Here is a 14,837-nt window from a genome sequence, read left to right as displayed (position 1 = left end):
GCGCCTGTAATCCCAGCTACTCGGGAGGCTGAAGTAGGAGAATCACTTGAATCTGGAAGGCAGAGGTTGCAGTGAGCTGAGATCGCACCACTGTACTCTAGCCTGGGCAACAGTGAGACTCTGTCTCAAAACAAAAACAAAAAACAAAAAACAAAAAAAAACAAAAAAAAACCCAGGCACGGTGGCTCATTCCTGTAATCCAAGCACTTTGGGAGGCTGAGGCAGGTGGATTACAAGGTCAGGAGCTCGACACCAGCCTGGCCAACACAGTGAAACCTCGTCTCTACTGAAAATACAAAAATTAGCCAGGCATGGTGGCACGTGCCTATAGTTCCAGCTACTCAGGAGACTGAGGCAGGAGAATCGCTTGAACCCAGGAGGCAGAGGTTGTGATGAGCCGAGATTGTGCCACTGCACTCCAGCCTGGGCAACAGAGCAAGACTCCATTTCAAAAAAAAAAAATTAGCTGGGTATGGTGGCACAAAAAATTAGCTGGGCATTGGTGGCCTCTGCCTCCCAAATTGGTGGGATTATAGGTGTGAGTCACTGCTCCTGGCCCTGAACGTATTACTGTTAAAAGCACTGTAAAACCTGAGTAAAATAATTTTTAACAACTTTGAGATACAATTGACACAATAAACTGTATATATTTAAAGTGTAAAATTTTGATATCTTGATATAATGATATGCCCATGAAACTATCACCACAATCAAACTAATGAACATATCCATCACCCCTCAAAGTTTCCTTATCCTTTTTTGTAATCCCTGTATATCACACACACACATGCACACACACATACAAACACACACACACAGACACACACACATTCACACTCCTCAAGTTTCCAGATAACTACTGATCTGTTTTTTGTTACTGTAGATTAGTTTGTATTTTCTAGAGTTTTTATATAAATTGAATTATACTATATGGGCTCTTTTTTTGTCTGACATTTCACTCAGCACAATTATTCTGAACTGATCTGTTCATTTCATGTATCAGTAGTTTTTTTCTTTTTCTTTTTTTTGGCTGAGTAGCATTCCACTGTATGAACATACCACACATTGTTTATCCATTCAGCTGTTGTATATTTGGGTTGTTTCCAGGTTTGGGCTATAAAAATAAAGCTACAATGCACTCTTCACTTTTCTCAGGCAAATTACCTAGAAGTGTAATGACTAGGTCATATGTCACATGGTAAGTGAACGTTTAACTTTCTAAGAACAATGAAAAAAAACTACCAAACTGTTCCAAGTGAGTTGTACCATTTTATTTTCATTGGTTACAGCAACAGTACATAAGAGTACTGTTCCTTCACATCTTCTCCAACACTTGGTATGGTCAGCCTTTTTATTTATTTATTTATTTATTTATTTATTTATTTATTTATTTATTTATTTATTTTGAGATGGAATCTTACTCGGTGGCCCAGGCTGGAGTGCAGTGGTGTGACCTTGGCTCACCTCAAGCTCCGCCTCCCAGGTTCATGCCATTCTCCTGCCTCAGCCTCCAGAGTAGCTGGGACTACAGGCACCCGCCATCATGCCCGGCTAATTTTTTTTTTCTTTTTTTTTTTTTGTATTTTTAGTAGAGATGGAGTGTCACCGTGTTAGCCAGGATGGTCTCGATCTTCTGACCTCACGATCCACCCACCTCAGCCTCCCGAAGTGCTGGGATTACAGGCGTGACAGACTTTTTAAATATTAACCACTCTAATGAGTATGCAGTGGCATTTCATTGCAGTTTTACTTTGTATTTCCTTAATGACTAATGATGTGGAGCCTCCTTTCATGTACTTGTATGTCATTTGTATTTCTTCTTTGGTTGAGTATTCAGTTTGGTGGGGCTCTTGCTTTTAGGATTTGTTAGGTGGGACCAGAGCAGCATTTAGCTTAGGGTTAATTTATATCCACTACTGAGGCTAGACCTTTCTGAGTATTCTAACCAATGTCTCATGAATTATGAGATTTTCCAGTGTGCCTAGGAGGAACCATCACTCTCCTTACACTGTCTCTATACTGGACATTGTTTTCTCTAATCTTCTCAGGAGGTTGTTTCCCTGGCCTTGGGTGGTTTCCTCCCATGCATGCATTGGTTACAAGAATTCTCCACAAATCGTCACAGTTATTTCTCTATGCTGCCCTCTTCTCTATTGTACTGTGTCCAGTGAATTGGAGTTGCCTTGCTCTCTGGGACTCTTAGTGCCATCTACTCAACTCAGGGAGTCCCTGTATTTCACTTGAATTTCCCCTCCCTGTGTCATGGTCTGAAAACTCTCTCAAGGCAATAAGCTGAGGTAATTATAGGCTTACTTCATCTGTTTCCCACCTCTGTGATTGCTGTCCTTTGTTGTCTAATGTCCAGTGTCTTGAAAATTATTCTTTCATATATTTTCTTGACTTTTTTTCTTTGTCATTTCAGGAGGAAAGGTAAGTAAGATCTCTATTACTCCAACTTGGCCAGAAGCAGAAATTTGAAAACAAATACAATGAGTATTGTTATGTTCACAAACTTTTCAGTTTGGGCCACAAAAGAAGTCTAGTTTCCCTGCTTTTTTTTTTTTCTTTTGAGACGAAGTCTCACTCTGTCACCCAGGCTGGAGTGCAGTGGCGTGATCTTGGCTCATTGCCACCTCTGCCATCCAGGTTCAAGCGATTCTCATGCCTCAGCCTCCTGAGAAGCTGAGACTACAGGCGCACGCTGCCACACCTGGCTAATTTTTGTATTTTTAGTAGAGACAGAGTTTCACCAAGTTGGCCAGGCTTGTGTTGAACTCCTGACCTCAAGTGATCAGTCTGCCTTGGCCTCCCAAAGTGCTGGGGTTACAGGAATGAGCCACCAAACCCAGCTGGAGAGAAATTGTTTGTTTGTTTGTTTGTTTGTTTTTTGAGATGGAGTCCCACTCTGTCACCCAGGCTGGAGTGTGGCGCGATCTTGGCTCACTGCAATCTCCGCCTCCTGGGTTCAAGCGATTCTCCTTCCTCAGCCTCCCGAGTAGCTGGAATTACAGGTGTGCTCCACCATGCCTGGCTAATTTTTTGTCTTTTTAGTCGAGATGGGGTTTCACCATGTTGGTCAGGCTGGTCTGGAACTCCTGCCCTCATGATCCACCTGCCTTGGCCTCCCAAAGTGCTGGGATTACAGACAGGAGGCACCACGCCCAGCCAAGAAAGAGTTTCCTAAAAGTGAAGGAAGTACATATTTGACATACATACCAAAGGTGCATTTTCACACTGGAAAAAATAAAATAGAATCCACAAAACACTGTAAGGATCAATACATGAGTTTAGTAAGGTTGCAAGATACATGATCAATCCAAAACCAATTGTATTTCTACACACTAGCAATAAACAATCCAAAAATGACATTTAAAAAATTCTGTTTATAATAGCATCAAAAAGAATAAAATCTTAGAAAATAATTCACAAAAGAAGTTTGAAAATTGTATGCTAAAAAATATAAAGCATTGTTGAAAGAAATTAAAGGAGATATAAACACATAGAAAGATATTAATGCTCATGGATCAGAAGACTTAATTTTTTTTTTTTTCCGAGACAGAGTTTAGCTCTGTCACCCAGGCTGAAGGGCAGTGGCACGATCTCAGCTCACTGAAACCTCTACCTCCCGGGTTCAAGTGATTCTCCTGCCTTGGCCTCCTGAGCAGCTGGTATTACAGGCATGCGCCACCATGCCCAGATAATTTTTGTATTTTTTAACAGAGATGTGGTTTCATCATGTTGGTCAGGTTGGTCTAGAACTCCTAACCTGGTGATCCGGCCACCTCGGCCTCCCAAAGTGCTGGGTTTACAGGCGTGAGCCACCGTGCCTGGCCAGAAGACTTAATATTGTTAAGATGGCAATACTACAAAAATTGATCTACAAATTCAACATAATTCCTACCAAAATCCCAGCTACCTTGGCAGAAATTGAGAAGCTAATCCTCCTAATTTATTTATTTATTTATTTTAATGTTATTTTTATTTTATTTTTTTTTTTTGGACCGAGGGTCTCACTCTGTCGCCCGGGGGCTGGAGTCAGTGGCCGCAATCTCAGCTCACGCAAGCTCCGCCTCACGGTTCACGGCATTCTCCTGCCTCAGCTCCCCGACTAGCTGGGACTAAGGCGCCCCGCACACCATCGCCCCGGCTAGTTTTTTGGATTTTCCTTTAGGTAAGACAAGGGGTTTCACGTGCCAGCGCCAGGATGGTCTACGGATCTCCCTGACCGTTGTGATCCGCGCCGTTCCGGCCTCACCAAAGTGCTGGGATTACAGGCATTGAGCCACCGCCGCCCCGGCCTATATCCTCTAAATTTATATGGAAATGAAGGAGAACCCTAGAATAGTCAAAATACCATCTTGAGAAAGAACAAAATATAGAAACTTATGCTTCTCAGATCTCAAAATTATTACAAAGCTACAATCAGCCGGGCATTGGTGGCTCACACCTGTAATCCGGACTTTGGGAGGCTGAGTGGGCAGAATGCGCCTGAGCTCAGGAGTTCAAGGACCAGCCTGGACGACACAGGGTAAACTATGTCCTCTACGAAACCTACCAACACATTCAGCCGAGCGTGTGGCATGGCACCTGTGATCCCAGCTACTCGGAAGACTGAGGCAGTAGAATACACTCGACCTGGGAAGGCGGAGGCTCCAGTGAGCCGAGATTGTGCCACCTGCAGTCTACGCCTGGTGACAGACCAGACTCTCCAAAAAAAAAAAAAAAAAAAAAAAGAATATTATTATTATTATTATATTTATTTTTTTTTTTTTTTTTTTTTTTTGAGGCGAGTCTCGCTCCTGCTCGCCCCGGACGAGTGCAGTGGCCGATCTCAGCTCACTGCAAAGCTCCGCCTCCCGGGTTTAGGCCATTCTCCTGCCTAAGCCTCCCGATGTGGCTGGGACTCAGGAGCCCGCCCACCGCGCTCGCCCGGCTAGCTTTTGTATTGTTAGTAGAGACGGGGGTTTCACTGTGTTAGCCCAGGAGGGTCTCGATCTCCTGACTTTTGATCCGCCCGTCTCGCGGCTCGCCAAAGGCTGGGATTACAGGCTTCGACCATGAGCCACCGCGCCCGGCCCAAAAGATAATTCTTGGGAGAAAATATTTATAAATCATATATCTAGTAAGAGATTTTATTGAGAATATATAAAGAACTGCTACAACTGAATAAAAGACAACCCTATTAAAAATAAGCAGTAGATTTGAATAGCCATTTCTCCAAAAAAGATGTAAAAATAGCAAATAAGCACATGAAAAGATTTTCATTACTTATCATGGAAATACAAATCAAAACCGTGATGAGATGCCACTTCACACATACTAGGATGGTTATAATAAAAAAGACAGACAATAGCAACAATAGCAAGTTTTGGTAAGGATGTGGAGAAATTGGAACCCTCACACTTGCTAGAGGGATTGTAAAATGTTACAGTCACTTTGGAAAACAAGTTTGCCAGTTTCCTAAAATCTTAAATATAGAATTATCATATGATCAAACAATTATACTTCAAGGTATACATTTAAGATAATTAAAACATGTGTCCAGATAAAATTGTATACTAATGTTCATAGCAACATTATTCATAATAACTGAAAAGTAGAGATAACCCAAATGTCCATCAACTGATGGATTAATAAATAAATATGGTATATCCGTATAATACAATTAAAATGAAAGTACAAATACAACAACAAAACGGTGAACCTTGAAAATATGCTAAATGAAACAAGCCTGGCACAAAAAGCCACATGTGTGATCCCCTTTATATGAAATGTCAAGAAAAGGCAAATCCATACAGACAGAAAGTAGAGGGAGTTCAGGAGTGGGAGGAATGGGGAGTGGCTGTTAATAGGTAAGATTTTTGAGGACAGGTGAAAGTATTTTAAAATTAGATCAGGGTAAAGGTTGTGCATCTCTATGAATATACCAAAACCGTGAAATTGTGCACTTTAAAAAGGTGAATTTTGTGAGATACGAATTATACCTCAATAGAGTTGCCATAAAAAATAAATAAAAATGGGCCAGGTGTAGTGGGGCTCACACCTGCAATCCTAGCACTTTGGGAGGCCAAGGCGGGCAGATTACCTGATATCAGAAGTTCAAGACCAGCCTGGTCAACATGGCGAAACCTCATCTCTACTAAAAATACAAAAATTAGCCAGGTGTGGTGGCAGGCGCCTGTAATCCCATCTACTTGGGGGAGGCTAAGTCATGAGAATTACTTGAACCCGGGAGGCGGAGGTTACAGTGAGTTGATATCGCACCACTGCACTCCAGCCTGGGGGATAGATGAGACTCTGTCTCAAAAAACATAAATAAATAAATAAATAAATAAATAGTGTAAGTATTTCAAATAAACTTAAAATTTTTAAAAGTGCATTTTATTATAGTAGTCTCCCCTTACTGGGAGGGAGATACATTCCACAACCCCAGTGGATGACTGAAACTGTAGACAGTACCGAAACCAATACATTCTATTGTTTTTTTCTATACATATTGATGCATACTTATGATAAAGTTTAATTTATAAACTTGGCAAATAAAAGAGAATAATTATAACAAAATACTGTAATAAAAGTTATGTGAATGTGGTCTTTCCCTTTCTTGCTTTGAAAATATCTTATTGTACTGTACCGTGGGGAACTTAAATTGCGGAAAGCAAAACCTGAAATAAAGGGAGACTCCTGTATTTGCTTTTGGGTCTACTACGAGGCTCAGTTGTACAAAGTGAGTAACATTTTCTTGTGCCAAAGTCTACCATGTTTCCAAACAATTCAGTAAGTGTTTGTTTCATTTTCCTCAATTAGCAAGAACAGTCAACATGTTTAAACTCATTATTTGGTAATATAATAAGCTTATCTGGTATTATCTTCTAGGATAAATACTTGTAACTTTATAAATAGTGCATTCAGTCCCCTAATTATCCATTTTTATAAAAATCTTATCCATAGATAATCTAAGATGAAGAAGTAGACAATAAAGTACAAGAAAAGATAAAACACTAGTAAAATGAGAAAATGTAGCAGGACATGAACTTCTTGTTTTAATGTTTTCTTTCTCTTTCTTTGCAATAAACACATTCCAGGAAAGGCACATCTACTGCCACGCCTGAGAATGGAATGAAGGTATTTCCCTCACCTGTTTGAAGACTGACCACTAGCCTATAAAGCTATTGCTCTAAGCACAAGTTTTAATGAGCCATCAAGATCTATTGTGGGGCCTGTGGCTCACGCTTGTAATCCGAGTACTTTGGGAGGCCTAGGCGGGTGGACTGCTTGAGCCCAGGAGTTCAAGACTAGCCTGGGCAACATGGTGAAACCCCGTCTCTACTAAAACCACAAAAATTAGCCAGGAGTGGTGGTGCACGCCTGCAATGCCAGCTACTTGGGAGGCTGAGGCAAGAGAATTGCTTGAACCCAGGAGGTAGAAGTTGCAGTGAGCTGAGATCACACCACTGCACTCCAGCCTGGGTGACAGAGCAAGAGTCAGTCTCAAAAAACAAAACAAAACAAAATCTATTGCGAAAGAAATTAAGAATAGGTATTTGATTTGTGTGTTACTATGTACAAAAAAAAAAAGCAGAAAGCATGTGAAGTGAGATGATAGGAACTGGTGCTTGGGACATAAACGTAGGAAAAAATGTCATAGAAAGTAGGAGCCTGGTGCGCAAGAAGTGCAGGGGACTATTATATATAAAGTTTCAGTGCTGCAAAAGAAATAGCACTGGAATATTTTTAATTCTCTGCAAGGCAAGTTACTTCTATATAGAATGGTGCGCCCTTACAGATGGAACAATGGTGAGTGCACAGTTGGACACGGGAGGGGAAGGGGTTCGTATCCCTGACCAACGTGGTGGTGGCTGCTGTTGGCTAGGGTTAGACCGCACAGGCTAAACTAATTCCAACTGGCTAATTTAAAGAGAATGACGGGGTGAGTGCTTTGCTGGGAGTCAGGGCAGAGCAAGTAGCAAGTAATCGGAAAGAGGTAGGGTGGAGCAGGTGGTCAGAATGAGTTAGGGTGGGGCAGGTGGTCAGAATGAGTTAGGGTGGGGCAGGTGGTCAGAATGAATTAGGGTGGAGCAGGTGATAGGAATGAGTCAGGGAGGAGTAGGTAATCGGAAAAGGTTGTTTTATGAGGAAGTTAAGTTTAAAAGTAAAAGGCAAAGAATTGAACATACTGACATATTAATTCTTTGAAAAGAAATTTATAACTCATATCTAACAGGACTAAGGATTACTGTGAGGCTTACTGACTAACCAGCCCCAAGCTTTCACACGGGGAGACTCCAGGCTCTTGCACGCATGGACTCTGTTGGCTGGCAAGGACCCAGCTTATCAGCAGATCACCATCTGATTCCAGGAGTTTCACTCTGTCCCCAACCAGCCACTCCACATCTACACCGTCTCTGCAGCGGCTTAAGTCTTGTTGAGGTCCAAGGAGGGCCTTGGATATCTGGAACAATAGTGAGGGTGCTGAAGTGAGCCAAAGTCATGTTCCCTCCTCCACCTGGGATGTGTGGTGACTTCTTCCCTTACTGTAACATGGAAAGAAAAAAAACAAGAAAGAACAAAAAAATGGTAAGTTATGCTCCTGAGCTTACTAAGACAACTATTCATCTATTGCCTCTCGATCCCAAATAGATCCTTTTGTAGCTGCTCACTGATGCCAGGACTGGGACTTTGCAAATTACATGTCCCGAGCTCCTTCGCCAGTTGGCAATCTGTTAAATTCTGCAAATCCGAGGCGCAAGAGGGAGATTGGAAAGTTGGGGAGGAGAAGTGACGTTTTTCTGACTTCTTGCTGTTTTTATGTTGGCCTAGCTTTTCTGTCACCCCCAGAAGAAGCCTCATTACCCTCTCAGAGGTGCCAGGCAGTGTGCACTTCTCAGAGGCCTTATCCCCAGCTCAGGAGGCCCTTTCTTCGAGGAGATGAGTGGTCATCTCAATATCTTCCCTTTTATTTCCCGAGACCTGAAGGTAGTTGTTTCTGCTGTTCTCTCTGGGTTACCCCAGGGCTCCATTTTTGCTCTTCCAGTTTTACAGCACTTGAGTAATCAATTCTCTCTCTATAATCTCCCCTGTTCAAATACCTAGCACTGTTTTTTGTTTGTTTGTTTTCCTTCCTGACTGGACTGTGGCTGATACAATACTACCCTTTGCAATCTGTAACATGCAGCAACATTCCCTTCTTCTTTTATAAAGAGTAAAGACTGAACCAAAAAAGAAGAAAAAATGGCTAAGTTTTGCTCCTTGGTTAACTCAACCCAAATCATCTTTCATCTCAGTTTGAACTTATACACTTGTTTTTCAACATGCTTAACCACCACCTATAATGCCTCCTGTCTTAATGAATGGATTTCCATATAAAATAAATGCTGAAGACTCTTTTTCTTAGAGTATGTAACACATTCTTGTAAAATAAAAATTATAGAAGTATAATTCCAATTTTATTTGTAGAGCAGAAGTTCTATTAATGTATTTCCAGAACACTCCCCAGATAAAAGAGAGAGACTACCAAATGTCCATCTTCAGTCATCTATCCTGAACCAAAAAGCTCTTCTAGTGGCAAGATATTTAACCCTTTCTCTCTTTCTTCCTTTCTTTTCTTTTCTTTTTTTTGAGACGGAGTTTCACTCTTGTTGCCCAGGCCAGAGTGCAATGTCACGATCTTGGCTCACCACAACCTCCGCCTCTCAGGTTCAAGAGATTCTCCTGCCTCATCCTCCTGAGTAGCTGGGATTACAGGCATGTGTCACCACGCCTGGCTAATTTTGTATTTTAGTAGAGACAGGGCTTCTCCATGTCGGTCAGGCTAGTCTCGAACTCCTGACCTCAGGTGATCTGCCCACCTCAGCCTCCCAAAGTGCTGAGATTACAAGCATGAGCCACTGCACCCGGCCCCCTTTCTTTTAAATTTTTTCTTTCTCTCTCTCTCTCTTCCCCCCCCTTTCTTTTTTTGAGACGGAGTTTTGCTCTTGTTGCCCAGGCTGGAGTGCATTGGCGCCATCTCAGCTCACTGCAGCCTCCACCTCCCGGGTTCAAGTGATTCTCCTGCCTCAGCCTTTAGAGTAGTTGGGATTACAGGTATGCACCACCACGCTGGCTAACTGTATTTTTAGTAGAGATGAGGTTTCTCCATGTCGGTCAGGCTGGTCTCAAACTCCCGACCTCAGGTGATCTGCCCACCTCAGCCTCCCAAAGTGCTGGGATTATAGGCGTGAGCCACTGCGCCTGGCCTCTTTTAATTTTTAAGTAGTTTCCTTCCACCTGCAGAATTTGCAGAGCCTTTTGAGACACTCTATCCCCTTCTCCTTCTCTGGCTAAGTTGTATTTAAGTAGAGCAGCATAAGACTGATGGATGGTATTTCTTCAAGATGGGTATTTAAGAAAATTCCATAAATACTCCATGTCAGTTACTAGTTTATTGCTTCTTAGCTCCAAATCCACCCTTCACTGCCTGCGCCATAATAATGAAGCTGGACTTTCTCCTTTGCCAGTTGGCATGATGTTAAGCTTTGTCAGTACAGGGTGTTGGGGGGACGCTGGCTGGGGAAGAAAAGAGTTTCTCTCCCTGGTTGCAGTGTTCTCTTCTTGTCAGGCTCCTGCAGCAGTCAGCCACACCCAGTTGCACCCAGTGATTATTAGCATATGGCACCTCCCTATGAACAGCTCTTCATGGCACCTCTTTGGTGACTTGACAGTGAAGTGCGGGCAACAAGGTATTTCTCCATGAACAGCTTCCCCAGCACTTCATGAGGTGGATTTCCAGCAAGTTTCATCAGTATGGCACCCCCACAAACTTCTCTGCCATCCAGTGAGCTAAGTCCTTGCTGTTTCTACGAGGTCTGGATGTCAGCCCTGAATGGGCTTCCTTATCTTGGTTCTGTTGGTAGTGGCTACTCCCTAAACCTGCTATCCATGATATGAACCCTAGAATACCTGACAGATCTTAATCAATTTAGAAATTTTATTTTGCCAAGGTTAAGGACACACCCATGACACAGTCACAGGAGGTCCTGACAACATGTGCCCAATGTAGTCGGGGTACAGCTTGCTTTTATACATTTTAGGGAGGCATAAGGCATCAATCAATACATGTAAGATGTACATTGGTTCGTTCTGGAAAGACGGGACAACTCAAAGCAAGGGGCTTCTAGGACACTGGTAGATGAGAGACAAAGGGTTACATTCTTTTTGAGTCCTTGATCATCCTTTCACTGAATACACAATTTAGTCTGGCTCAGTGAATCTGCATTTTTACATGAATATTAGGGCAGAGGAAGCATTTGTCTTAGGTGAGCAGAGGGATGAGCTTCTGCTCACATCTGTGAAGGTAAGCGAACAGGATGAAGTTCAACAGAACTGTTTTAGGGTAAAGATCTTGAGGCCCACAAGGAATTTCCTTGTGGGCAAATTGTGAGGGAGGTATGTAGCTTTGCAGCTATCTTATTTAGAAATAAAATTGGAGGCAGGTTTGTCTGACCTAGTTCCTGGCTTGACTTTTCCCTTTGCTTAGTAATTTCCTAGCCTCGTGGAAAAAGTCAGTCTAAGAAAATGAAGTTGACATATAGAGAAAAGCAACAGTAGGAGGAAAATGAAAAAAAAAAAAATGTTGGCGTTAGAGTGCCTGGTTTTAGTATTACCACAGGCGCAAATATGCCCTGACCCTTACCACGGTTTAGTTACTTGTACCAACTAATTTATTTTTCCCCCTAAGCTACTTTGTGTTAGGTTTCTATCGCTTATAATTGAGAATCCTAAAATGTTAACTTTCCTGAGGACCCTTGACCGCATTCTCACTTCCACTCTTTATTCCTTCAGCATATTTTATATGTACTAACCATTTGCTACTTTATACTGTGCTTCTTCCCTAACCGCCCATATGGCACAATTTTACATTTTTAGCTGACGGTATCTAAGGCCATATTTTGCATATATACATTTTGTTATTGCCAATTAGATGGCAATTGGCACATCTGTTACAGTGCCATGCACGTCGTTTGCCATTTAATTGATGAATGGAAATTCCATGGCGTTACAGATGTGGTTGTTTCCCTTTAGGGGTCTAATTTAAATATGTACTACAGAATAGCCCTCCCTCAGTATCCATGGCATGGGGTGGGGGAGCGGGAAAGGGGGAATTGGTTCCAAGATCCCCGCAGATACCAAAATCCACGGTGTTCAAGTCCCTTGTATAAAATGATGTCATATTTGCCTGCAACCTATGCATATCTTCTGGTATACTTGGTCATCTCTAGATTACTTATAATACCTAATACAATGTAAATGCCATGTAAATATTTGTTGTATTGTTTTTATTTGTATTTTTTATCGGTGTATTGCTATTTAAAATTTTTTTTGCACATATTTTCAACCCACGGTTGGTTGAATCTGCAAATGCAGAACCTGCGGATATACAGGGGGCCAACGGTATATGGTGCCTAAGAAATATTCAGATAGCATACTGTAATAGTGATAGCCTCTATTTGTTAACACTCCATTTTATTTAAGGAACTATGTTTTGCATATGTTATCTTGTTTAATTGTCACTCTAGGAAGTTTTATTATTTCTATTTCAAATATGAAAATACTAAAATTATATTAACTTGACAAAACTTGAACCAAGGCTTCACTGACTCCTAAGTTCATCTACTATGCTATGCTGCTTCACCCGTAGTGTAGATACATTATATTTTAAAAGGAAAACCCCTGAAGGTGTATTGTATATGTTCAACCTTTGCCTATATATAAAAATTGGTTTAGGAAGAATAATTAGGTAGAGCCCAGGGTACAAAAATATTATTACTAAACAATGAACACTGTTGGACTTTTTAAAAAACTACTGAATCTACCCAAGACAAGGATCCTCTTCATCTGCCTGTTCGATGGTGTGCACACAATGAAACGAGGGCAGCATTGGCAATGTGATTCTATTGGTCTTATTTGCCTTTGATGCTGTTCTATATTGCAGTGAAGAGAAGCTCCAGTCATAGTCCTGAAATAAAACCAGTGACTATTTAAAGCTAGTTTTATTTTCTGAGAAAATATAGAATAAAATACATATACAAGTAGCCTTGTCTGAATGTTCTCTGATCAAATTGCCTTCTCTTATTCTTTTTTTAAAATTTGTTTGATACATTTCAATTTTTATGTCAAATTAAGCTTACTGTACATTAAGAAAAGATACACAGAGCAGCATTTTTTCAATAATTACCAGGCCTTTGGAGATGGAGTTATTGAATTTTAGGTCATAAGTCAAAATTACTTTTCATGTTTGGCTAGTTGAACCAATTAATTTCTTTTTTTCCTAAGCTACTTTGAGCAATTATTCTAAAAATTTATTTGCTGGAGTTTTGTGGCTCTTTTTTCTTTTTTAAAAGGGACTATTATTCATGTAAATAAAGTAACCGCAATTCATTTGCTATAGTTCACGTTTCAACTCTACATCAGTTCCTGGAGAGAACCTTGAAAAGATCAGTGGGGCTGTATTGATTACTTGCAGTCAGAAAATGTTTCAGTAGCTGTATTTATGATGTTAAAAAAGATAGATAAAAAGCAAAAAACATTTGTTACATCAGTCAAGTTTTTGTTCTTATGTGTGGCAAATCACTGATTTGAGTTATTGTCATACAATAAGCTAGTTTTGCTTTTATTTTTCTCTTTTAACTGAAATTACAAGTTATCCACAATTCAAAGACTAATTTTGTACCAATAAGGAAACAACAATGCTTTTTGATGCTTCACTCTGAAAAGCATTATAAAACTGGACCAACTAAATCAGACCTCACTTAATGCTGAATTTGAGTTTAAAATCAACACTGTGAAAGAAGTGGATTGTAGTGAGAGCCTAGCCCCACAGAAACTTTTGGTTTTAAATACCTTCCAATGACTTGGCCTATGTGCAAGACAGTTCATCTGGAGATGGGCACACATTCACAAATGGGCTGTTCAATGTTGCAAACAAATATGTTTACAGTCAATTGAATCATTTCTGCAAATAGGCAGATTTTTACTTGTGGATTCCGAGTGGCAGGAGCACATACATACATGCCTCTGATGTTTTCAAAGCAGGACATCTTAAAGGGACTTTGTTTTTTTGTAACTGCAGCTAATAACACTAAGGATTATACATGTGTTTACTTCTTCCCTGTGAGATTTTCCAAATGCTCAGTTGATTTTTTTCTAATTACTATTTAAATAAAAAATAATTGGATAAGTAGACACATTTTTGTACTTGGATAATACTGTTAATTCCAATTTAAGTCTTAGTAGCAAAAATAAATTCAAATGCATTTAAGTCATTGAGGACCATACCACAGTATAGCACATTTACCTGCTTAAAGGAGGGGCTAAGAATTCAGGACAAACCCATAATCATCCCACTCCTACCCTGGACCTGCTCTATGTTCAGCCAGTAAAGCAAATAAATTAGTCTCTTTCTCAAAAGCCAGAGAGCAAAACTGAAGAGAGCCTCAGAAAGCAGAAAAATATATTCCAAAATGCACTAAGAAAATGCCTAAATTGAGCAATCCTCAAGTACCTGAAGCAGTGTGTGTACCACTGTTTTCCAACACAGATTTTTCTTATCTCTTTTCTATTTAAAACATGGAGTGGGCAGAATGTTTTAATCCAGAGTTTTTACTTTTGTAACCTAGGAACAATAATTTGAGGCTTCTAAGTAGGTAAGTGTTGCCATGGATACAAAAAGAAATCTCTCCGAGATCTCCTCCCGTGTGGAGCTTATTACTAAAAAAAGGATGTGAAGCTCAAAGTATATCTAGACAGACTCATGGACTGTTGAGCTAGCTGAACCTTTGGTCTGTTAGTAGTTTTGAAAA

At 40.7% G+C, this 14,837-nt stretch overlaps 1 long non-coding RNA gene across 1 annotated transcript; it reads right to left on the bottom strand.

Moving 5' to 3' along the window:
• Positions 1 to 8,140: 8,140 nt before the first annotated feature.
• On the bottom strand, positions 8,141 to 14,625 carry LOC108535475 (uncharacterized). The gene is made up of 3 exons (XR_001887241.1): positions 14,540 to 14,625; positions 12,852 to 12,994; positions 8,141 to 8,534 (listed from the first exon to the last, which is right to left on the bottom strand). It is a non-coding gene; the product is annotated as an uncharacterized LOC108535475 (long non-coding RNA).
• Positions 14,626 to 14,837: the final 212 nt, after the last annotated feature.

This window comes from Rhinopithecus bieti, unplaced genomic scaffold (genome assembly GCF_001698545.2).
Source record: "Rhinopithecus bieti isolate Rb0 unplaced genomic scaffold, ASM169854v2 scaffold_12478, whole genome shotgun sequence".
Lineage (NCBI taxonomy): Eukaryota > Metazoa > Chordata > Mammalia > Primates > Cercopithecidae > Rhinopithecus > Rhinopithecus bieti.
Note: the sequence above shows the minus strand (reverse complement) of the source record. Positions and strands in the feature narration are given on the sequence as shown.